Source organism: Pseudophryne corroboree, chromosome 6, assembly GCF_028390025.1.
Source record: "Pseudophryne corroboree isolate aPseCor3 chromosome 6, aPseCor3.hap2, whole genome shotgun sequence".
NCBI lineage: Eukaryota > Metazoa > Chordata > Amphibia > Anura > Myobatrachidae > Pseudophryne > Pseudophryne corroboree.
In genome coordinates, this window is record NC_086449.1 from 325,502,116 (window position 1) to 325,527,170 (window position 25,055).

Genomic DNA, 25,055 nt, shown 5'->3' on the forward strand with positions numbered 1-25,055 from the left:
TTTGGAACACGTTAAACTGATACTATACCATTGCATATAGATATATAATACAGTGCGTGTGTAAATTGCCATGTGCTATGAATATTAAGTAGGAAGGACAAGCTCCAACTCACCCATACATACATCATTAGTGCTGCAAGACATAGTTACTTCCTTGTGTTTCTACCTGCTCAATAATACATCTTTGTACAACTATAAAGTCACTGAAGACAGTATATTCTGGTGCAGACCGATACCTTCATCATCTCTGTATTAGTCTGATTTTATGTAATAAAATCTTTAGCTTGAATTACAGTTTTTCATAATGTTCAACAGTTTGAGCCATAAGCTCCATTTTATTCATGTGCAATGACCATCTTCCCTTTTTGTCTTTTTGCAGTAGTCTTTTACCTTTGATTAGCAGTCCCCAGCTCCAGTGCTGCAGGCACCTCATTCCCGGGCCTCTGTGGTGCTCCTGATGCCCCTCACCCACTGTCGAAGATCCCCGGTGGGCGAGGGGATAGCAGGGATCCTGCACTCCCAGCTGTGATCTATAAGGTAAGGAGAATTATTTACCTTTGTTTTAGCCTTATGCATTGCTGATAATGGATACAAATTCTCAGCCTCCTCACACTGTATATGATGGAAGTGTTCACGCTAGGCTGTTTTAGCAGGGCGCCGCGCTCTGCCCGAATTAATAATAACAGTGATCGCGCTAAGCCCCAAAAAAAGTGGGTCCCAGGGACCCCTCACTTTTAAAAATTGGGGTCCTGCCTGTCCTTTTTTGGGTTCCATCGGAATAAAGGTTCTTATTAATCTTATTAATGATTCAAATATAAAAACAGACTTGATTTTGACACTACAAAAGTGCTGCAAGGGAGGGGTGTGTGAGGGGTGACAGTGCTGCTGGGCTGTGTAGTATACAGGACACTCTGCAACAGGGCTGTAACTAGACATTTTGGTGCCCTTTCGCAGAAACTGAATTGGTTCTCCCCCTCTTACAAAGCGAATTTTCGTGGAGAAGGGGCATGGCCACATCATAGTAGTGCCGCTTGTACACACTGCACCAGGTAGGACCTCCTATACATGTTATACACATGGCGCCAGGTAGAGCACGTTACACACATGGCGCCAGGTAGAGCACGTTACACACATGGCGCCAGGTAGAGCACGTTACACACATGGCGCCAGGTAGAGCACGTTACACACATGGCGCCAGGTAGAGCACGTTACACACATGGCGCCAGGTAGAGCACGTTACACACATGGCGCCAGGTAGAGCACGTTACACACATGGCGCCAGGTAGAGCACGTTACACACATTGCGCCGTGCTCTCCATTGCGCCAGGTAGAGCACGTTCCACACATTGCGCCAGGTAGAGCACGTTCCACACATTGCGCCAGGTAGAGCACGTTCCACACATTGCGCCAGGTAGAGCACGTTCCACACATTGCGCCAGGTAGAGCACGTTCCACACATTGCGCCAGGTAGAGCACGTTACACACATGGCGCCAGGTAGAGCACGTTACACACATGGCGCCAGGTAGAGCACGTTACACACATGGCGCCAGGTAGAGCACGTTACACACATTGCGCCGTGCTCTCCATTGCGCCAGGTAGAGCACGTTCCACACATTGCGCCAGGTAGAGCACGTTCCACACATTGCGCCAGGTAGAGCACGTTCCACACATTGCGCCAGGTAGAGCACGTTCCACACATTGCGCCAGGTAGAGCACGTTCCACACATGGCGCCAGGTAGAGCACGTTCCACACATGGCGCCAGGTAGAGCACGTTACACACATGGCGCCAGGTAGAGCACGTTACACACATGGCGCCAGGTAGAGCACGTTACACACATGGCGCCAGGTAGAGCACGTTACACACATGGCGCCAGGTAGAGCACGTTACACACATTGCGCCGTGCTCTCCATTGCGCCAGGTAGAGCACGTTCCACACATTGCGCCAGGTAGAGCACGTTCCACACATTGCGCCAGGTAGAGCACGTTCCACACATGGCGCCAGGTAGAGCACGTTACACACATGGCGCCAGGTAGAGCACGTTACACACATGGCGCCAGGTAGAGCACGTTACACACATGGCGCCAGGTAGAGCACGTTACACACATGGCGCCAGGTAGAGCACGTTACACACATTGCGCCGTGCTCTCCATTGCGCCAGGTAGAGCACGTTCCACACATTGCGCCAGGTAGAGCACGTTCCACACATTGCGCCAGGTAGAGCACGTTCCACACATTGCGCCAGGTAGAGCACGTTCCACACATTGCGCCAGGTAGAGCACGTTCCACACATTGCGCCAGGTAGAGCACGTTCCACACATTGCGCCAGGTAGAGCACTTATACAAAATAATCCATCTTTCAGGAGGTAGTAATGTACATTGATAATATGCTAATGCCATCATTCAATACAGTATGACTAAAATAACAACAAAAAAACAACTTCGGGATTTCATTTGTCACACAAGTACTCTGCTCCCTCAGAACAACTTTAGCTAAGGCCACATAACAAGGAGGAGTCCATGACCACAGTCAGTCACAGCAGTCGCACACCCAGGAGGATGCTATGAACGGTGCAGCCACCTCCAGGGATCCTGCACACAAACTTTGGAGGAAGGCACTGAGAGAGGGGACCTGTGGGCAGGCAGAGGCTCGGCCGTCCCTGCATTACAGGACATCAGCCTCCGGATTTTAGCTTGGGCCTAATAGCACCTGTAGTGCAGGACCGGGCCAGGCGATGCCTGGGTCTCGCAGAGGAGCGGGTTTACGGGAGAGGCCTGAGACTACCCTGCTGTGCCGCCTCCCGCTGGTCGGTGCTGACCCCGCGCTGTGTTCTCTTACCTTCAGCAGACCTTCTTCTTTCCATCCCCTTGCGTACTTGGTGTACGCTGCTCACACTGGGACCCGCTGGTGCTCAGGCCGGGCTGCAACAGGAGGAGCGCTGATAGCTGCCACTGCTGGTTACCATGGAAATGTCCCGCCGCCGCTGCACACAGACATGGTACAGACAGAAGGGGGTGGTGCCGGCGAGGCTAAGTGGGAGGCGCCGGCATGAGAGGGGGCGGTGTGCGCGCAGAGCAAACAGTGAGGGGAGGCGGGAGTGAACACACTCGATCTCCTCCCCTTCCAAGTTCCTCCCTCTGCTGCCCTGGAGACGAAAATTCACTGACACTGCAGGACAGCGCTGCTGGTCAGAGCGCGTACTGAGGGACCCTGCGGTTTTTTAATTTTGAGTCCCCACCATCAATAATTGGGTAAAATATGCGCCATAGCGCGTTTTTGCGATCACTGTAATAATAATAATAATAATATTATTGTTATTTTTTTATTAAGGGCAAAATCTGCCCTGCCCTTTCTGCGGTGCCCTGCTAAACCAGCCGCCCGCTTCCTACCTACCCAGCGTGTAAAGATGCCGTGCGCATGGCATTTATTCACACTGTGGGAGAGAGCTTGGGGGAAGCATGCTGGGCACACCCCCAATAGTGATGCTGCTGGCCTCCCACGCCCCCCTATAGCAACATCTGTGGGCCGCACTGCCCACTTAAATGTTGTTGCATGGCCATGCCCCTATTTCGAAGCCGCGCGCACACACATGCCCCCGTAGTCCGGCGCCCTGCCCTATACAATTGACTCTGCAGCAGTGGATGGTAAATGCTTCCCAGTATTGTTTATTAAATACAGATAAGGTTTTACTGATCATAATGCCGATGTTGAGGACGATCTCTAAACCATAAAATAAGGCACTTAAACGTGAGCAGTTAGACAGCACTGTCCAATTATTGCTAAGGTAATATATTATTGCCAGTTTGCTATGGCCAGGTGCTAGTTGACCCAGATGATGTAAGTGGTTTTTAATGACATTTTGCGGATTTAGTATAAAGGTTCCCAGCCCTACCATGTTAGAGGTATTCGGATAGCACAGAGAAACTATTGCAGTATTTCTACTCTTTCTTTAAGTTTTTTGTCCTTGTCATGACAGGCAGATATATGCATTGCTGCTTGGGATAGTGATGGATTGCTTATCTCGCCTTGTATTCAGGCCTTGAAAACCAGTTGAGTAAACTGGTTTTTGAATACACTGCGCAAACTTGAATGTTGGCAAAAATAAATGGTGGTTTTGTTTTAAGTGGGACAGAAAATAAATTGAAAGCAAAATTGGAGCTATCGAAACCCAATATGCACCATGGAATGGTATGATTCGTGAAGCTTCCATGTTTTCTTTGCTGAAAACCTAAGCATTTTAGGTAAAATATCTGATTGATCAATAAACTACTTTAATTCAGTGCTACCAAACCAGTAGTATTCAGATGACTTTGGTAGAGAAGATGGGATCCTCATCTGTATTTTTGTTATTATGCTCTTATTTATAAATATAGCGCATTCATATTAACAGCGCTTTACAGGGAATATTTAGTCATATTAGTCCCGGCACCAGTGGCGCTTACAATCAACGGGGTCTTACCAAATGTACTAAGCCTTGGAAAGAGATAAAGTACTAACCAACCAGTTCCTGGCCATCATATTTCAAGCACAGCCTGTTCCATGGCAGTTAGAAGCTGACTGGCTAGTACTTTATCTCTCGCCAAGGCTTCATAAATAGAACCCTCTATTCCCTACCCCATGTTCACACAAACACTAGGGTTTTGTCAGAAGCCACTTCATCCTATCAGAAACCAGAGTACTTATTCATCCAAACTTTGCAAAGGGAAATACAAAAATCTAAACTTGTTTTGCCTCTCTTGCAGTTTGATATGGATTCTGACAAAATGTAATTAATTACTGTCACTATTTGGACACCATTGCTGTCTTTGTGTAAATAGCTTTGACTATTGTTTGGTATAATTTATTACAGTATATTTTATTATGTTTACCGACTCCCAGGGAGGGTATACTTTATACTGAATATGTGTGATTGCTTCTGGTTTGTTTTATCTCAAATTGAATTTTTGGAATTAATGCTCCTTCATTAAGATCCGTTGTTAGCCTCTGGGTTTAATTACATACACAGAATCATCATGTTCCTGGAAATGTTTAAACCCATGGCAATCTGACCCACTGGCAGCTCATGCGTAAGCTAAAAGAGGACTGTATTTTCCAGATATAGGTGTGAGAGGGGGTGGGGGTTAAGGTGGGGGGCATGTAAGGGATGTTTAAAGCTGTAAATATCTTAACAAGCTTGAAGTCCTTAGAAGGATCACAGAATATCCAGTACACGTCACCTACAATAAGTTACTAGTAATATCCACAAATTAATGTAATATATTCTAGAAGCTTGTTAGAATATAATCTTTTTGTATGATGAACACTTAACCAACTACGTTTAGACTACAGTGTATTGCAAGGCGGTGCACAATATTGTGGTAGCAAAAGTGCCCCAGAATCATCCTGTCACCTCATCAATGGCATACAAAGACCCTGTGTGATCAACCAAACATTTAAAATTTTGATGAATCACTCCATATGACCTTCTTCCATTCTCCAGTAGTCCAATGGCGAGTGAGAGAAAAAACTAATATAGCCAGTGGACTACTGTAGACTGGAAGAAATATAACAATTTAGATTTACAATTGATTTCTTTTTTTATTAATTTACTCTCACGGACTATTACCTACCCAGCTCTGCCACCGCTAGAGTTGAATTCATTTAGCGGTGGAACTTACTGTGGGTTTTAGTTTGTGTTAAATACCCAGAGCTATTCAGTTACTGCCTGCAGTAAGCCCACAACTAGAGCCTAGAATGCACTTAACATAGATATCTGCTCTTCCTTGCCTGAGGTGTGATCAGATATGTCTTAAATAGTGCTTTTTGGTCTAGTCGCAGGCTTACTGTGGGAAATAATTTAATATCTCCAGGAACTTAATCCAAGATATAAAATCCCATGGTAAATTCTACAGCTAATTTTATTCCTCCCTAGGATTTGATTCACTTTTTCTTTAGTTTCTCCATAACCTAACTCAAAATACATTAACAAGGTAGTCTGAGTTACTGTAACCCAGTTATCTGCCTTAAATGTTGTGTTTTATTAAAAAAAAACTATCAAGGTTAACTTGCGTGTAATTTATGAGCACAAAGACAGAACATTTACCATTTATACCAGAGGTTCTCAAACATGGTCCTCAAAGCATCCAACGGTCCAGCTTTTAAGTTTGTCCATGTTTGGTCACAGGTGACTTAAGCATCTCAGTCAATTTGATTTAATCATCTGAGCCATGGATATACCTAAAACCTGGACTGTTAGGGCCGCGTTTGAGAACCTGTGCTTTATAGATTCACTGCTGCCCACCAACCTCTTTTTACTGTTAAATCAGTAAAAGAAGGTCAGTGTTTATGCCATTGGTTTTAGCAATGCTTTTGTTCCATCACATAGTCAGGGATTCTATAAATGAAATTTATGATAGAATTCTAATCAGTCAAATGAACAATAATAATTTCTCTGACGTCCTAGTGGATGCTGGGAACTCCGTAAGGACCATGGGGAATAGCGGGCTCCGAAGGAGGCTGGGCACTCTAGAAAGATCTTAGACTACCTGGTGTGCACTGGCTCCTCCCACTATGACCCTCCTCCAAGCCTCAGTTAGAATTCGTGCCCGGCCGAGGTTGGATGCACACTAGGGGCTCTCCTGAGCTCTTAGAAAGAATAGACTTAGGTTTTTTATTTTCAGTGAGACCTGCTGGCAACAGGCTCACTGCAGCGAGGGACTAAGGGGAGAAGAAGCGAACTCGCCTGCTTGCAGCCGGATTGGGCTTCTTAGGCTACTGGACACCATTAGCTCCAGAGGGATCGACCGCAGGCCCAGTCCTTGGTGTTCGGTCCCGGAGCCGCGCCACCGTCCCCCTTACAGAGCCAGAAGCAAGAAGATGGTCCGGAAAATCGGCGGCATGAAGACTCTGTCTTCACCAAGGTAGCGCACAGCACTGCAGCTGTGCGCCATTGCTCCTCTCACACACTTCACACTCCGGTCACTGAGGGTGCAGGGCGCTGGGGGGGGCGCCCTGAGGCAGCAATAAAAACACCTTGGCTGGCTAAAATACCTCAATATATAGCCCCAGGGGCTATATATGAGGAAAATACCCCTGCCAGAATTCCATAAAAACCGGGATAATAGGCCGCGAAAAAGCGGCGGAGCCTATCTCCTCAGCACACTGGCGCCATTTTCCCTCACAGCTCGTCTGGAAGGAAGCTCCCTGGCTCTTCCCTGCAATCTACAGTACAGTAAGAGGGAAAAGAGAGGGGGGGCATTAAATATGGCAGTATATATATTATATGAAAAGCAGCTATTAGGGACATAACTCAGTTAGTCCCTGTGTGTGTGTGTGTGTGTGTGTGTGTGTGTGTGTATATATATAATATATATATATAGCGCTCTGGTGTGTGCTGGCATACTCTCACTCTGTCCCCCCAAAGGGCTTTTGTGGGTCCTGTCCTCGTTTAGAGCATTCCCTGTGTGTCTGCGGTGTGTCGGTACGGCTGTGTCGACATGTTGAATGAGGAGGCTTATATGGTGACGGAGCAGAGGCCGATATATGTGATGTAGCCCCCTGTGGGGCCGACACCAGAGTGGATGGATAGGTGAAAGGTATTAACCGACAGTGTCAACTCCTTACATAAAAGGGTGGATGACGTAACAGCTGTGGGACAGCCGGCTTCTCAGCCCGCGCCTGCCCAGGCGTCTCAAAGGCCATCAGGGGCTCAAAAACGCCCGCTCTCTCAGATGGCAGACACAGATGTCGACACGGAGTCTGACTCCAGTGTCGACAAGGTTGAGACATATACACAATCCACTAGGAACATCCGTGACTTGATCCCGGCAATAAAAAATGTGTTACACATTTCTGACATTAACCCAAGCACCTCTAAAAATGGGTTTTTAGGTTGGGGAGAAAAAACAGACAGTGTTTTGTTCCCCCATCAGATGAATAAATGAAGTGTGTGAAAAGCGTGGGTTCCCCCGTTTAGAAACTGGTAATTTCTAAAGAGTTACTGATGGCGTACCCTTTCCCGCCAGGAGGATAAGTTACGCTGGGAGATATCCCCTAGGGTGGATAAGGCGCTTACACGGTTGTCAAAAAAGGTGACACTGCCGTTTTAGGAACGGCCACTTTGAAGGTACCTGTTGATAAAAAGCAGGAGGCTATCCTGAAGTCTGTATTTACACACTCAGGTACTAGACGGAGACCTGCAGATCGTGCTGCTGCAGCGTGGTCGGTGACCCTGTCAAACATGAGAACATATTAAAGACGTCGTCTTATATATGAGGGATGCACAGAGGGATATTTTGCCGGCTGGCATCCAAAATGAATGTAATGTCCATTCTGTCAGGAGGGTATTAGAGACCTGTCACGGGACAGGTGATGCTGACTTTAAAAAGATTCTGCCTTATAAGGGTGAGGAATTATTTGGGGATGGTCTCTGGGACCTCGTATCCACAGCCACAGCTGGGAAGAAATATTTTTACCTCAGGTTTCCTCACGGACTCAGAAAGCACTGTATTATCAGGTACAGTCCTTTCGGTTTCAGAAAAGCAAGCGGGTCAAAGGCGTTTCCCTTCTGTACAGAGACAAGGGAAGAGGGAAAAAGCTGCACCTGTCAGCCTGCTCCCAGAATCAACATTCTTCTCTCGCTTCCTCTGAGCCCACAGCATGACGCGGGGGCTCCACAGGTGTAGCCAGGTACGGTGGGGGGCCGTCTCCAAAACTTCAGCGATCAGTGGGCTCGCTCACAGGTGGATCCCTGTTTCTTTCAAATAGTATGTCAGGGGGGGTACAAGCTGGAATTCGAGATATCTCCCCCCAGCCGTTTCCTAGATTATGGCTTGCCGACTACTCCCTCAGGCAGGGAGGCTGTACTAGAGGCAATTAATAAGCAGTATTCCCAAAGGTAATACTCAAGTGCCCCTACTTCAACAAGGACGGGGTTACTATTCTACACGGGTTGGGGTACCGAAACCGCATGGTTCGGTGTGACCCATTTATATTAAAATCCTTGAACACATACATAAAAAAATTCAAGTTCAAGATGGAATCGCTCGGGGCGGTTATTGCAAGCCTGGACGAGGGGGATTACATGGTATCCCGGGACATCAAGGATGCTTACCTGCATGTCCCCATTTACCATCCTCGCCAGGAGTACCTCAGATTTGTGGTACAGGATTACCATTACCAAGTCCAGACAGGACTATACAAGGCACCGAGGGTGTTTACCGGGGTAATGGCCGAAATGATGATACTCCTTCGAAAAAAGGGAGTTTTAATTATCCCGTACTTGGACAATCTCCTTATAAGGGCGAGGTCCAAGGAGCAGTTGCTAGTCGGGGTAGCACTATTTTGGAAAGTGCTACAACAGCAGGGTTGGATTCTAAATAGTCCAAAGTCACAGCTGGTTCCTATGACACGTCTACTGTTCCTGGGGATGGTTCTGAACCAGAAATAGGTGTTTCTCCGGGAGGAGAAAGCCAAGGAGCTGTCATCTCTAGTCAGAGACCTCCTGAAGCCAAAACAGGTATCGGTGCATCATTGCACGCGAATCCTGGGAAAAATGGTAGCTTTCTACGAAGCAACCCCATTCGGCAGGTTCCATGCAAGAACTTTTCAGTGGGACCTGTTGGACATGTGGTCCGGATCGCATCTTCAAATGCATCGGCTGATAACCCTGTCTCCAAGGACCAGGGTATCTCTAAAATGGTGGCTGCAGAGTGCCCATCTTAAGGAGGGCCGCAGGTTCGACATACTGGACTAGGTCCTAGTGACCATGGAGGCCAGCCTTTGAGGCTGGGGGCAGTCACACAGGGAAGAAACTTCCAAGGACTTTGGTCAAGTCAGGTGACTTCTCTACACAAAATATTCTGGAACTGAGGGCCAGTTACAATGCCCTGGGTCAGGCAAGGCCTCTGCTTCAAAACCAGCCGGTACTGATCCAATCAGACAACATCACGGCGGTCGCCCATGTAAGCCAACAGGGCGACACAAGAAGCAGGATGGCGATGGCAGAAGCCACAAGGATTCTCCGATGGGCGGAAAATCAGGTGTTAGCACTGTCAGCAGTGTTCATTCCCGGAGTGGACAACTGGGAAGCAGATTTTCTCAGCAGACACGACCTCCACCCGGGAGAGTGGGGACTTCATCCAGAAGTCTTCCAAAGGATTGTACACCTTTGGGAAGGGCCACAGGTGGACATGATGGCGTCCCGCATCAACAAAAAGCTTTAAAAGATATTGCGCCAGGTCAAGGGACCCTCAGGCGATAGTTGTGGACGCTCTGGTAACACCGTGGGTGTACCAGTCGGTTTATGTGTTCCCTCCTCTGCCCCTCATACCAAAGGTATTGAGAATAATAAGAAGAAGGCGAGGAGTAAGAACGATACTCGTGGTTCCGGATTGGCCAAGAAGAGCTTGGTACCCAGAACTTCAAGAAATTATATCAGAGGACCCATGGCCTCTGCCGCTCAGACAGGACCTGCGGCAGCAGGGGCCCTGTCTGTTCCAAGACTTACCGCGGCTGTGTTTGACGGCATGGCGGTTGAGCGCCGGATCCTGAAGGAAAAGGGCATTCCGGAGGAAGTCATTCCTACGCTTATTAAAGCTAGGAAAGAGGTTACAGCAAATCATTATCACCGCATATGGCGGAAGTATGTTGCATGGTGTGAGGCCGAAAAGGCCCCAACAGAGGAATTTCAACTAGGTCGATTTCTGCATTTCCTGCAAGCAGGAGTGAATATGGGCCTAAAACTGGGCTCCATTAAGGTACAGATCTCGGCTCTGTCGATTTTCTTTCAAAAAGAACTAGCTTCAGTACCTGAAGTTCAGACATTTGTAAAGGGAGTGCTGCATATTCAGCCCCCGTTTGTGCCCCCTGTGGCACCTTGGGATCTCAACGTGGTGTTGAGTTTCTTAAAATCACATTGGTTTGAACCACTAAATCCGTAGATCTGAAATATCTCACGTGGAAGGTGGTCGTGTTGTTGGCCTTGGCTTCGGCCAGGCGAGTATCAGATTGGCGGCTTTGTCCTGTAAAAGCCCTTATCTGATTTTCCATATGGATAGGGCAGAATTGAGGACTTGTTCCCAGTTTCTCCCTAAGGTGGTGTCAGCGTTTCACCTGAACCAGCCTATTGTGGTGCCTGCGGCTACTAGGGACTTGGAGGACTCCAAGTTGTTAGACGTGGTCAGGGCCCTGAAAATATATGTTTCCAGGACGGCTGGAGTCAGAAAATCTGACTCGCTGTTTATCCTATATGCACCCAACAAGCTGGGTGCTCCTGCTTCTAAGCAGACTATTGCTCGTTGGATTTGTACAATTCAGCTTGCACATTCTGTGGCAGGCCTGCCACAGCCAAAATCTGTCAATGCCCATTCCACAAGGAAGGTGGGCTCATCTTGGGCGGCTGCCCGAGGGGTCTCGGCTTTACAACTTTGCCGAGCTGCTACTTGGTCAGGGGCAAACACGTTTGCAAAATTCTATAAATTTGATACCCTGGCTGAGGAGGACCTGGAGTTCTCTCATTCGGTGTTGCAGAGTCATCCGCACTCTCCCGCCCGTTTGGGAGCTTTGGTATAATCCCCATGGTCCTTACGGAGTTCCCAGCATCTACTAGGACGTCAGAGAAAATAAGAATTTAGCAACCGGTAATTCTATTTCTCGTAGTCCGTAGTGGATGCTGGGCGCCCGTCCCAAGTGCGGTGTATCTGCAATACTTGTACATAGTTATTGTTAACTAAATCGGGTTATTGTTGAGCCGTCTGTTGAGAGGCTCAGTTGTTTCATACTGTTAACTGGGTTTCATATCACGAGTTATACGGTGTGAATGGTGTGGCTGGTATGAGTCTTACCCGGGATTCAAAATCCTTCCTTATTGTGTACGCTCGTCCGGGCACGGTGTCCTAACTGAGGCTTGGAGGAGGGTCATAGTGGGAGGAGCCAGTGCACACCAGGTAGTCTAAGATCTTTCTAGAGTGCCCAGCCTCCTTCGGAGCCCGCTATTCCCCATGGTCCTTACGGAGTTCCCAGCATCCACTACGGACTACGAGAAATAGAATTACCGGTGAATAAATTCTTATTTTATAGACTGATAACTATGAAACATAGTTATGAAATCAGTAGCCATCTGAATCAAGGTATTTAAATGTCATAAGTTACTAGAATGCATAGACACAGAAGACAATAATTCTTTGTGGGTCACTCTTATATATCAATTAAATAATGTATTATTTCAAATATAACTTATAATGTGTACCTTTTTAAAATAGTGGTTCAACATGTGAATAAAATCGTATTAAATAAAGATTGGCTGTTGTACTCCTCTTGAGATATTCATCCTTATAAATGTCGGCGAATTCCCCAACGTTTCTAAGGATGAATATCTCAAAATGAGTTGCGAGTGAGCCGCCAGGTCCAATGCGACTTAGCTTGCGCCAGTCATCTTTTTTGTCCTAATTTGCGCCTTCATTGCGATGTGACAAAACCACTTCTCGAGACTGCACTGATTAATGAGATATGTGACACATGTAAATCTGTGTGCGAGTCTAAATCTGTATACAAAGCATGATAGAACTTGGCGTGAAAGAAGCAGCGGCTGCTGCTGCGTCGTACTTCAAATTAACCAGTGCAGTGTCGTGAAGCGGTTTTGTTGCATCGCACTGAGACGAAGATACAAATTTGGGAGAAAAAGATGCACAGTGCAAGCAGTCTCAAGAAGGGCTGTTTGGCATGACTTAGACAACGGTGAATGAGGACATATCTGGATATTATTAAGTACTGGTTTTGCTATAATCATGGCATTGTTTATTAATCTTGATCATGCAACTAAAATGAAAAGTTCAGAAGTAAAGCATTGTGTCCTGTATGCATGGGGTTGTGGACCTGGTGGAAGTTTGCACCAGTTTAGATGATTGTATTGATAATTTCAGCTTTAAAGTAGAATAGTTCATCTTAATCTTTTCTCTATCGTCCTAAGTGGATGCTGGGGTTCCTGAAAGGACCATGGGGAATAGCGGCTCCGCAGGAGACAGGGCACAAAAAAGTAAAGCTTTACTAGGTCAGGTGGTGTGCACTGGCTCCTCCCCCTATGACCCTCCTCCAGACTCCAGTTAGATTTTGTGCCCGAACGAGAAGGGTGCAATCTAGGTGGCTCTCCTAAAGAGCTGCTTAGAGAAAGTTTAGTTTAGGTTTTTTTTTCTTTACAGTGAGTCCTGCTGGCAACAGGATCACTGCAACGTGGGACTTAGGGGGAAAGTAGTAAACTCACCTGCATGCAGAGTGGATTTGCTGCTTGGCTACTGGACACCATTAGCTCCAGAGGGATCGAACACAGGCCCAGCCGTGGAGTCCGGTCCCGGAGCCGCGCCGCCGACCCCCTTGCAGATGCTGAAGCGTGAAGAGGTCCGGAAACCGGCGGCTGAAGACTCCTCAGTCTTCATAAGGTAGCGCACAGCACTGCAGCTGTGCGCCATTTTCCTCTCAGCACACTTCACTGGGCAGTCACTGAGGGTGCAGAGCGCTGGGGGGGGGCGCTCTGAGAGGCAAATATAAACCTTATACAAGGCTAAAAATACCTCACATATAGCCCATAGGGGCTATATGGAGATATTTAACCCCTGCCTGACTGGAAAAATAGCGGGAGAAGAACCCGCCGAAAAAGGGGCGGGGCCTATCTCCTCAGCACACGGCGCCATTTTCTGTCACAGCTCCGCTGGTCAGAACGGCTCCCAGGTCTCTCCCCTGCACTGCACTACAGAAACAGGGTAAAACAGAGAGGGGGGGCACATTAATGGCTATATATATATATATATATTAAAGCAGCTATAAGGGAGCACTTAATATAAGGATATCCCTTGTATATATAGCGCTTTGTGGTGTGTGCTGGCAGACTCTCCCTCTGTCTCCCCAAAAGGGCTAGTGGGTCCTGTCTTCATTAGAGCATTCCCTGTGAGTTTGCGGTGTGTGTCGGTACGTGGTGTCGACATGTATGAGGACGATATTGGTGTGGAGGCGGAGCAATTGCCAAATATGCAGATGTCACCCCCCAGGGGGTCGACACCAGAATGGATGCCTTTATTTGTGGAATTACGTGATGGTTTATCTTCCCTTAAACAGTCAGTTGAGGACATGAGGCGGCCGGACAATCAATTAATGCCTGTACAGGCGCCTCAAACACCGTCAGGGGCTGTAAAACGCCCTTTGCCTCAGTCGGTCGACACAGACCCAGACACGGGCACTGATTCCAGTGACGACGGTAGAAATTCAAACGTATTTTCCAGTAGGGCCACACGTTATATGATTTTGGCAATGAAGGAGACGTTACATTTAGCTGATACTACAGATACCGTAAAACAGGGTATTATGTATGGTGTGAAAAAACTACAAACAGTTTTTCCTGAATCAGAAGAATTAAATGACGTGTGTGATGAAGCGTGGGTTGCTCCTGATAAAAAGTTGATAATTTCAAAAAAGTTATTGGCATTATACCCTTTCCCGCCAGAGGTTAGGGCGCGCTGGGAAACACCCCCTAAGGTGGACAAGGCGCTCACACGCTTATCCAAACAAGTGGCGTTACCCTCTCCTGAGACGGCCGCACTTAAGGATCCATCAGATAGAAAGATGGAAGTTATTCAAAAGAATATATACACACATGCAGGTGTTATACTACGACCAGCTATAGCAACTGCCTGGATGTGCAGTGCTGGAGTAGTTTGGTCAGAATCCCTGATTGAAAATATTGATACCCTAGATAGGGACAATGTTTTACTGTCGTTAGAACAAATAAAGGATGCATTTATCTATATGCGTGATGCACAGAGGGATATTTGCACACTGGCATCTCGGATGAGTGCTATGTCCATTTCAGCCAGAAGAGCCTTATGGACACGACAGTGGACAGGCGATGCGGATTCAAAACGTCACATGGAGGTTTTGCCGTATAAAGGGGAGGAGTTATTTGGAGTTGGTCTATCAGACTTGGTGGCCACGGCTACTGCCGGGAAATCCACTTTTTTACCTCAAGTCACTCCCCAACAGAGAAAGGCACCGACCTTTCAACCGCAGCCTTTTCGCTCCTACAAAAATAAGAGAGCAAAGGGCTTGTCGTACCTGCCACGAGGCAGAGGAAGAGGGAAGAGACACCAACAGGCAGCTCCTTCCCAGGAACAGAAGCCCTCCCCGGCTCCTGCAAAAACCTCAGCATGACGCTGGGGCCTCTCAAGCGGACTCGGGGACAGTGGGGGGCCGTCTCAAAAATTACAGCGCGCAGTGGGCTCACTCGCAGGTAGACCCCTGGATCCTGCAGATAATATCTCAGGGGTACAGGTTAGAATTAGAGACGGATCCTCCTCATCGTTTCCTGAAGTCTGCCTTACCAACCGTCTCTTCCGAAAGGGAGAGGGTGTTGGAAGCCATTCACAAGCTGTACGCTCAGCAGGTGATAGTCAAAGTACCCCTATTACAACAAGGAAAGGGGTATTATTCCACTCTATTTGTGGTACCGAAGCCGGATGGCTCGGTAAGGCCTATTCTAAATCTGAAGTCCTTGAACCTCTACATAAAAAAGTTCAAGTTCAAGATGGAGTCACTCAGAGCAGTGATAGCGAACCTGGAAGAAGGGGACTTTATGGTATCCTTGGACATCAAGGATGCGTATCTACACGTTCCGATTTACCCCGCACACCAGGGGTACCTCAGGTTCATTGTTCAAAACTGTCACTATCAGTTTCAGACGCTGCCGTTCGGATTGTCCACGGCGCCTCGGGTCTTTACCAAGGTAATGGCCGAGATGATGATTCTTCTTCGAAGAAAAGGCGTATTAGTTATCCCATACTTGGACGATCTCCTAATAAGGGCAAGGTCCAGAGAACAGCTGGAGACAGCTTTAGCACTATCTCAAGAGGTGCTAAGACAACACGGGTGGATTCTGAATATTCCAAAATCCCATTTAATCCCGACAACTCGTCTGCTGTTCCTAGGAATGATTCTGGACACGGTTCAGAAAAAGGTTTTCCTTCCAGAGGAAAAAGCCAAGGAGTTATCCGATCTGGTCAGGAACCTCCTAAAACCAGGAAAAGTGTCAGTACATCAATGCACAAGAGTCCTGGGAAAAATGGTGGCTTCTTACGAAGCAATTCCATTCGGCAGATTCCATGCAAGAATATTCCAAAGGGATCTGTTGGACAAATGGTCAGGGTCGCATCTGCAGATGCACCTGCGAATAACCCTGTCACCAAAGACAAGGGTGTCACTTCTGTGGTGGTTGCAGAAGGCTCACCTATTAGAAGGCCGCAGATTCGGCATTCAGGATTGGATCCTGGTGACCACGGACGCCAGCCTGAGAGGCTGGGGAGCAGTCACACAAGGAAGAAACTTCCAGGGAGTATGGACGAGTCTGGAAAAGTCTCTTCACATAAACATTCTGGAACTAAGAGCAATCTACAATGCTCTAAGCCAGGCGGAACTTCTCCTGCAAGGAAAGCCGGTGTTGATTCAGTCGGACAACATCACGGCGGTCGCCCATGTAAACAGGCAGGGCGGCACAAGAAGCAGGAGTGCAATGGCAGAAGCTGCCAAGATTCTTCGCTGGGCGGAGAATCACGTGATAGCACTGTCAGCAGTGTTCATCCCGGGCGTGGACAACTGGGAAGCAGACTTCCTCAGCAGACACGATCTTCATCCGGGAGAGTGGGGTCTACATCCAGAAGTCTTCAACATGTTAATAGACCGTTGGGAAAGACCAATTGTAGACATGATGGCGTCTCGCCTCAACAAGAAACTGGACAAATATTGCGCCAGGTCAAGAGATCCACAGGCAATAGCTGTGGACGCACTGGTAACTCCTTGGGTGTACCAGTCAGTGTATGTGTTTCCTCCTCTGCCGCTCATACCAAAGGTATTGAAGATCATACGGCAAAGAAGAGTAAGAACAATACTAGTGGTTCCGGATTGGCCGAGAAGGACTTGGTATCCGGAACTTCAAGAGATGCTCACGGACGAACCGTGGCCTCTACCTCTGAGAAGGGACCTGCTACAGCAGGGTCCCTGTCTTTTTCAAGACTTACCGCGGCTGCGTTTGACGGCATGGCGGTTGAACGCCAGATCCTAAAAGGGAAAGGCATTCCAGAAGAAGTCATTCCTACCTTGATTAAGGCACGGAAGGAAGTCACCGTGAAACATTATCACCGCATTTGGCGAAAATATGTAGCGTGGTGCGAGGATCGGAGGGTTCCGACGGAGGAATTCCAACTGGGTCGTTTCCTACATTTCCTGCAATCAGGATTATCTATGGGTCTCAAATTGGGATCCATTAAGGTTCAAATTTCGGCCCTGTCAATATTCTTCCAAAAAGAATTGGCCTCTGTCCCTGAGGTCCAGACTTTTGTCAAGGGAGTACTGCATATACAGCCTCCTGTGGTGCCTCCGGTGGCACCGTGGGATCTAAATGTAGTTTTAGATTTCCTCAAATCCCATTGGTTTGAACCATTGAAAAAGGTGGATTTGAAATATCTCACATTGAAAGTGACTATGTTACTAGCCCTGGCCTCTGCCAGGAGAGTATCTGAATTGGCGGCTTTATCTTATAAAAGTCCTTATCTAATCTTCCATTCGGATAGGGCAGAACTGCGGACTCGTCCGCATTTTCTCCCTAAAGTGGTATCAGCATTTCATCTGAACCAACCTATTGTGGTGCCTGCGGCCACTAGCGACTTGGAGGACTCCAAGTTGTTGGACGTTGTCAGAGCCTTAAAAATATACATTGCAAGGACGGCTGGAGTCAGAAAATCTGACTCGCTGTTTATATTGTATGCACCCAACAAGTTGGGCGCACCTGCTTCTAAGCAGTCGATTGCTCGTTGGATTTGTAACACAATTCAACTTGCACATTCTGTGGCAGGCCTGCCACAGCCTAAAACTGTAAAAGCCCACTCCACAAGGAAGGTGGGCTCATCTTGGGCGGCTGCCCGAGGGGTCTCGGCATTACAACTCTGCCGAGCAGCTACGTGGTCGGGGGAGAACACGTTTGTAAAATTTTACAAATTTGATACCCTGGCAAAGGAGGACCTGGAGTTCTCTCATTCGGTGCTGCAGAGTCATCCGCACTCTCCCGCCCGTTTGGGAGCTTTGGTATAATCCCCATGGTCCTTTCAGGAACCCCAGCATCCACTTAGGACGATAGAGAAAATAAGAATTTACTTACCGATAATTCTATTTCTCGGAGTCCGTAGTGGATGCTGGGCGCCCATCCCAAGTGCGGATTATCTGCAATACTTGTACATAGTTATTGTTAACTAATTCGGGTTATTGTTAAGGAGCCATCTTTAAGAGGCCCTTTCTGTTGTCATACTGTTAACTGGGTTTAGATCACAAGTTGTACGGTGTGATTGGTGTGGCTGGTATGAGTCTTACCCGGGATTCAAAATGCCTCCCTTATTGTGTATGCTCGTCCGGGCACAGTACCTAACTGGAGTCTGGAGGAGGGTCATAGGGGGAGGAGCCAGTGCACACCACCTGACCTAGTAAAGCTTTACTTTTTTGTGCCCTGTCTCCTGCGGAGCCGCTATTCCCCATGGTCCTTTCAGGAACCCCAGCATCCACTACGGACTCCGAGAAATAGAATTATCGGTAAGTAAATTCTTATTTTTTGATTGTGTCCCTTATATTTAAATCGAGTTTATTTTATACTTTCCCTATCAAAATTACGTGTGTGACAAGTGCTTGCCTGAAAGTGTGTCCATTTGTTTACCTTTTATTCAGAATTCCGCTTCAACGCACCTCAAGGTGGGTACACACTAGGCGATGTGCTCGGTGAGCGTCATCACCTAGTGTTTCCCGGGCCGCCCGATGGCAGGCATACACACTGTGATACACAGACTAGCGATATCACATAGTGACGTGATACCGCGCCCGGCCGGAGCAGGACGATGAGTCCAAATTGAGCTGCATGCATGCCGAGACCGAGGGTCATTAACGACCTGCATCGGTCGGCGGCGGCTGCATACACACCGGGCGATTATATTAAACTATCACTCAGGAGGGGGGAAATGAGCAATATAGTTTACTATATCGCCAAGTGTGTATACCCCTTTAGAATGGTCTGAGTACTTTTTTTAAAGGCAGAAATTCCAGTTGTGTGAATTAAATCGGTATTCATATTCTAATCTACTGGTAGGACTTTTTTTTTTTTTTTCTTCATTTAATCTGTTTTGTAAACAAACTCTGCTTTAATGCTTTAACACTGTATTAATCTTCCGTTAAACCAGTTTTAGTGAATTAAGTCTACATGCCTTGAATTAAAATGGTATAATCTGTAATCAGTATGTTTTTTTTTTTTTTAAATCATACGTATGCAGTTATCTAAAGTCAGGATAAATTTCAGGATTGGTAATGCCACATGCTGTACACCTTTTGCTGTGTATGCATTTCTTGAGCAATTAGACAAGTCTGATTTCTGCTGTGGCACTTGCTCCTCTGCAAGGCCAGATTTTGGCTCTACATTAGCAATTTGGAACATATTGTTCAGTTGACAACTTGTTTCCTGCTCAGTGTGCAGGCACTAGCTGTGGACAGTGTAGAAATACTAGAGCTGGATCACCGATACGAATGATCAGTGTCAGCAAGCCTGGTCCTGATACTACACACCCCTGTAAATAGGCAAATTGTCAGTTCCGGGGTTAGCATTGCTGGAGCAAGAGAACTGCCTTTCAATTGGCAGCCAGCCTACTGAATACTATAGGCACTAAACAGTGGTTTCAATAGTGAAACTGCTATTGTTACTTATAAATAGTTTCAGTGACCAGTATGACTTCAGACAACACAACATGTGGGATTTAATAATTAAGAACGCTATCGTGATTCACCCAGCTGAATAATTGATTTCACTAGGAAGTCCACAAAATCATGGCTGTTCTATTGGTTGAAAGCACCACTGATAATTTGATGGAAGCTTCATAATTTCAGGTGAAAGTGTATAATACAGTTGTTGTTTTTTGTTTACCCTTCGCATCCCAGAGCTTATAGCTGCCTATCTGCTACCCTCTTAATACATTTCTTGTTATTACTTATCAGCGCAACCCAATTTCTCTAACTTCCTAGTGGATGCTGCGGACTCCGTAAGGACCATGGGGAATAGACGGGCTCCGCAGGAGACATGGGCACTTTAAGAAAGAATTTCGATTCTGGTGTGCTCTGGCTCCTCCCTCTATGTCCCTCCTCCAGACCTCAGTTTGAATCTGTGCCCGGACGAGCTGGATGCTGTTCAGTGAGCTCTCCTGAGCTTGCTGTAAGAAAGTATTTTGTTAGGTTTTTTATTTTCAGGGAGCTCTGCTGGCAACAGACTCCCTGCATCGTGGGACAGAGGGGAGAGAAGCAGCCCTACTCTCTGAAGCTAGGTCCTGCTTCTTAGGCTACTGGACACCATTAGCTCCAGAGGGATCGTACACAGGATCTCACCCTCGTCGTCCGATCCCAGAGCCACGCCGCCGTCCCCCTCGCAGAGCCGGAAGACAGAAGCCGGGTGAGTATGAGAAGCAAGAAGACTTCGAAATCGGCGGCAGAAGACTCCGTTCTTCACATGAGGTAACGCACAGCACTGCAGCTGTGCGCCATTGCTCCAAACACACCTCACATACGCCGGTCACTGTAAGGGTGCAGGGCGCAGGGGGGGGGCGCCCTGGGCAGCATATGGACCTCTGTTGGCAAAAGTATTCATATATACAGTTGGGCACTGTATGTATGTATGTATGAGCCCCCGCCAAAAAGATATGTATTTTAGCGGGACAGAAGCCCGCCGTCGAGGGGGCGGGCTTCTGCCTCAGCACTCACCAGCGCCATTTTTTCTACACAGCTCCGCTGAGAAGAAGCTCCCCAGGCTCTCCTCTGCAGATCACGGTAGAAAAGGGTAAAAGGAGAGGGGGGGCACATAATTAGGCGCTAAAAACACAATATACAGCAGCTACTGGGTTAACATTAAGTTACTGTGTTATTCCTGGGTTATATAGCGCTGGGGTGTGTGCTGGCATACTTTCTCTCTGTCTCACCAAAGGGCCTTGTGGGGGAACTGTCTTCAAAAAGGGCATTCCCTGTGTGTGTGGTGTGTCGGTACGCTTGTGTCGACATGACTGATGAGGAAGGCTATGTGGAAGCAGAGTGGGAGCAAATGAATGTGGTGTCTCTGCCGACGGCACCGACACCTGATTGGATGGATATGTGGAAGGTTTTAAATGATAATGTTAATTCCTTACATAAAAGGTTGGAAAAAGCTGAAGCCTCAGGACAGTCAGGGTCCCAACCCATGCCTGATCCTATGTCGCAGAGGCCGACAGGGTCTCAGAAGCGCCCACTATCCCAAATTATTGACACGGATACCGACATGGATTCTGACTTCAGTGTCGATTACGATGATGCAAAGTTACAGGCAAAATTGGCTAAATCCATCCGTTATATGATTATAGCTATTAAGGATGTGTTGCACATCACAGAGGAAACCCCAGTCCCTGACAGGAGGGTTCATATGTATGGGGAAAAGAAGCCGCAGGTAACTTTTCCCCCCTCACACGAGCTCAATGAGTTATGTGAAAAGGCTTGGGAATCTCCGGATAAAAAACTGCAGATTTCCAAAATGATTCTTATGGCGTATCCTTTCCCGCCAACGGACAGGTTACGCTGGGAATCTTCCCCTAGGGTGGACAAAGCTTTGACACGCTTATCCAAGAAGGTAGCCCTGCCGTCACAGGATACGGCTACCCTCAAAGATGCTGCGGATCGCAAAACAGGAGGTTACCCTAAAGTCCATTTATACACATTCAGGTACCTTACTGAGGCCGGCAATCGCGTTGGCTTAGGTGTGTAGTGCTGTAGCAGCATGGACGGATACCTTATCTGAGGAACTTGATACCTTAGACAAGGATACTATATTAATGACCCTGGGGCATATTAAAGACGCTGTCCTTTATATGAGAGATGCTCAGAGAGACATTAGCCTACTAGGTTCTAGAATAAATGCTATGTCGATTTCTGCCAGAAGGGTCCTGTGGACTCGGCAATGGACAGGTGATGCCGACTCAAAAAGGCACATGGAGGTTTTACCTTACAAGGGTGAGGAATTGTTTGGGGAGGGTCTCTCGGACCTGGTCTCCACAGCTACGGCTGAAAAGTCAACATTTTTTGCCATATGTTTCCTCACAGCCTAAGAAAGCACCGTATTACCAAATGCAGTCCTTTCGATCACAGAAAAACAAGAAAGTCTGAGGTGCGTCCTTTCTTGGCAGGGGCAGAGGAAAGAAGCTGCACAACACAGCTAGTTCCCAGGAACAGAAGTCCTCCCCGGCTTCCACAAAATCCACCGCATGACGCTGGGGCTCCACAGGCGGAGCTAGGCCCGGTGGGGGCGCGTCTCCGAAATTTCAGCCACAAGTGGGTTCACTCCCAGTTGGATCCCTGGGCAATAGATATTGTGTCTCAGGGATACAAGCTGGAATTCGAAGAGATGCCCCCTCACCGATACCTCAAATCGGCCCTGCCAGCTTCCCCCTTAGAGAGGGAAATAGTGTTAACTGCAATTCACAAATTGTATCTTCAACAGGTGGTGGTCAAGGTTCCCCTCCTTCAACAAGGAAAGGGTTATTATTCGACCATGTTTGTGGTACCGAAACCGGACGGTTCGATCAGACCCATATTGAATTTAAAATCCCTGAACATGTACCTAAAAAGGTTCCGGTTCAAGATGGAATCGCTGAGAGCGGTCATTGCAAGCCTGGAAGGGGGGGATTTTATGGTGTCTCTGGACATAAAGGATGCATACCTTCATGTCCCCATTTATCCACCTCATCAGGCGTACTTCAGATTTGTGGTACAGGATTGTCATTACCAATTTCAGACGTTGCCGTTTGGTCTCTCCATGGCTCCGAGAATATTTACCAAGGTAATGGCGGAAATGATGGTACTCCTGCGGAAGCAACGGGTCACAATTATCCCATATTTGGACGATCTCCTCAGAAAAGCGAGGTCAAAAGAGCAGTTGCTGATCAGCGTAGCACGTTCTCTGGAAGTGTTACGGCAACACGGCTGGATTCTAAATATTCCGAAGTCGCAGTTGGTTCCTACGACTCGTCTGCCTTTCCTGGGCATGATTCTGGACACAGACCAGAAAAGGGTTTATCTCCCGATAGAGAAGGTTCAGGAACTCATGACACTGGTCAGGGACCTATTAAAACCAAAACAGGTGTCAGTGCATCACTGCACTCGAGTCCTGGGAAAGATGGTGGCATCATACGAGGCCATTCCCTTCGGCAGGTTCCATGCGAGGACCTTTCAATGGTACTTACTGGACAAATGGTCCGGATCACATCTTCAGATGCATCGGTTAATCACCCTATCCCCCAGGGCCAGGGTGTCTCTCCTGTGGTGGCTGCGGAGTGCTCACCTTCTCGAGGGCCGCAGATTCGGCATTCAGGACTGGGTCCTGGTGACCACGGATGCAAGCCTCCGAGGGTGGGGAGCAGTCACACAGGGAAGAAATTTCCAAGGTCTGTGGTCAAGTCAGGAGACTTGCCTTCACATCAACATCCTGGAACTAAGGGCCATTTACAACGCCCTACGTCAAGCAGAGACCCTGCTTCGCGGTCAACCAGTTCTGATTCAGTCAGACAACATCACCGCTGTGGCTCATGTAAACCGACAAGGCGGCACAAGGAGCAGGGTGGCGATGGCGGAAGCCACCAGAATTCTTCGCTGGGCGGAGAATCATGTAAGCGCACTGTCAGCAGTGTTCATCCCGGGGGTAGACAACTGGGAAGTAGACTTCCTCAGCAGGCACGACCTCCACCCGGGGGAGTGGGGACTTCATCAAGAAGTCTTCGCACAGGTTGAAAGTCTGTGGGAACTGCCACAGGTGGACATGATGGCATCCTGCCTCAACAAGAAACTACAGAGGGAGGGGCGTGGCTTGGCTGGCAGGGAAGGTGGCTGTGTTTCACCCCAGCTCCCCAAGTGAACACGCCACTAAAGCCTGTAAACCCCTTTCATCAACCACCACACAGTCAGGAGATATCACAGCAGTGCCTCCTATCTCACCACTACAGCCTGGGGAGACCCGCGGAGTCGGGGAGCGCTTATAAGCGCTTCTGCGGACTGCGGCCTTCTCCACGGACAGAAGCCGGGGCCTGGATTTGGAGAAGAGCCCGGGCCGCTATATCCGGAGGTGGACCTCGCAGCCCGACGGCGCCTGGCGGCCCTACACGTCTCACCTGATACCCCTGGACCTCGGTGGGACAGCGGACGGGCGACCCTGCATCATTTGGTGAGTCCGCTCCACGTACGGAGCCCGAGCCACCGCTGTTGATCTGGCCCCAGGCGGCCGCGGCTCCCGCGACACCGCTGACGCACGCACGGCCCTGCAGCACGACACGTCCGGCTGCCCGGACTGCCTGGCACTACCGCCGACGGCTGTGTCCGCCCGTGCTCCCTCCGTCCTGCGGGCACTACAGCCCACACTATACCCCCTGATTTGCCATATTGAGAGGCCCCATCCTCTGATACAAAAGGCTGCTGCCCCAATATAATTAATAATACCTCCACTGAGGCCCACTATAACTAACCCAATACCCACTCAAATCCTACCTGTTCAGTGGCACCACTAGAACCACAGAAACTGGATTTTACGGAGCCGAGAGAGGCCTTAAAACCCCCACTGCAGGTCACGGCCTAACTACTCTTCAGGAGCCGGGGACTCAATTATTCTATGCACCTGAGAGACTCTGAGACAGACACTTGCATAGACCCTGATCCATTACCCACAGTGAAAGCTCCCCCTGGTGGCTACCTTAAGATAATTCACCGAAGAAATACAGTTAAACACACTTAATCATTTGAATGTTCCTCCAGAATCCTGAGTGAATGACGCCTCCAGACGTATACCACACTTGGATGTCGTTGTCGCGACCACCGTAATGCCCTGCTGATGCCAACCCACAGGGAGCCGCTCCACTGAAGGCATTCTTATGTGAGCTATGTAAACAAATCTAACCTCGTTGACTTGCATTTAGAGAAACTAACCCCTCCACTGCTGATTGAGTGATGACCAGG

General features: G+C 48.1%; 1 protein-coding gene across 1 annotated transcript in view; it reads left to right on the plus strand.

The window, feature by feature from the left end:
- The window catches only part of OAZ2 (ornithine decarboxylase antizyme 2), an 85,245-nt gene that overhangs the window by 20,933 nt on the left and 39,257 nt on the right, over window positions 1-25,055 (plus strand). The window contains exon 2 of the mRNA XM_063926330.1: window positions 380-537. The gene's annotated coding sequence lies outside the window, so the exon portion shown is untranslated. The remainder of the gene's footprint in view (window positions 1-379; window positions 538-25,055) is intronic.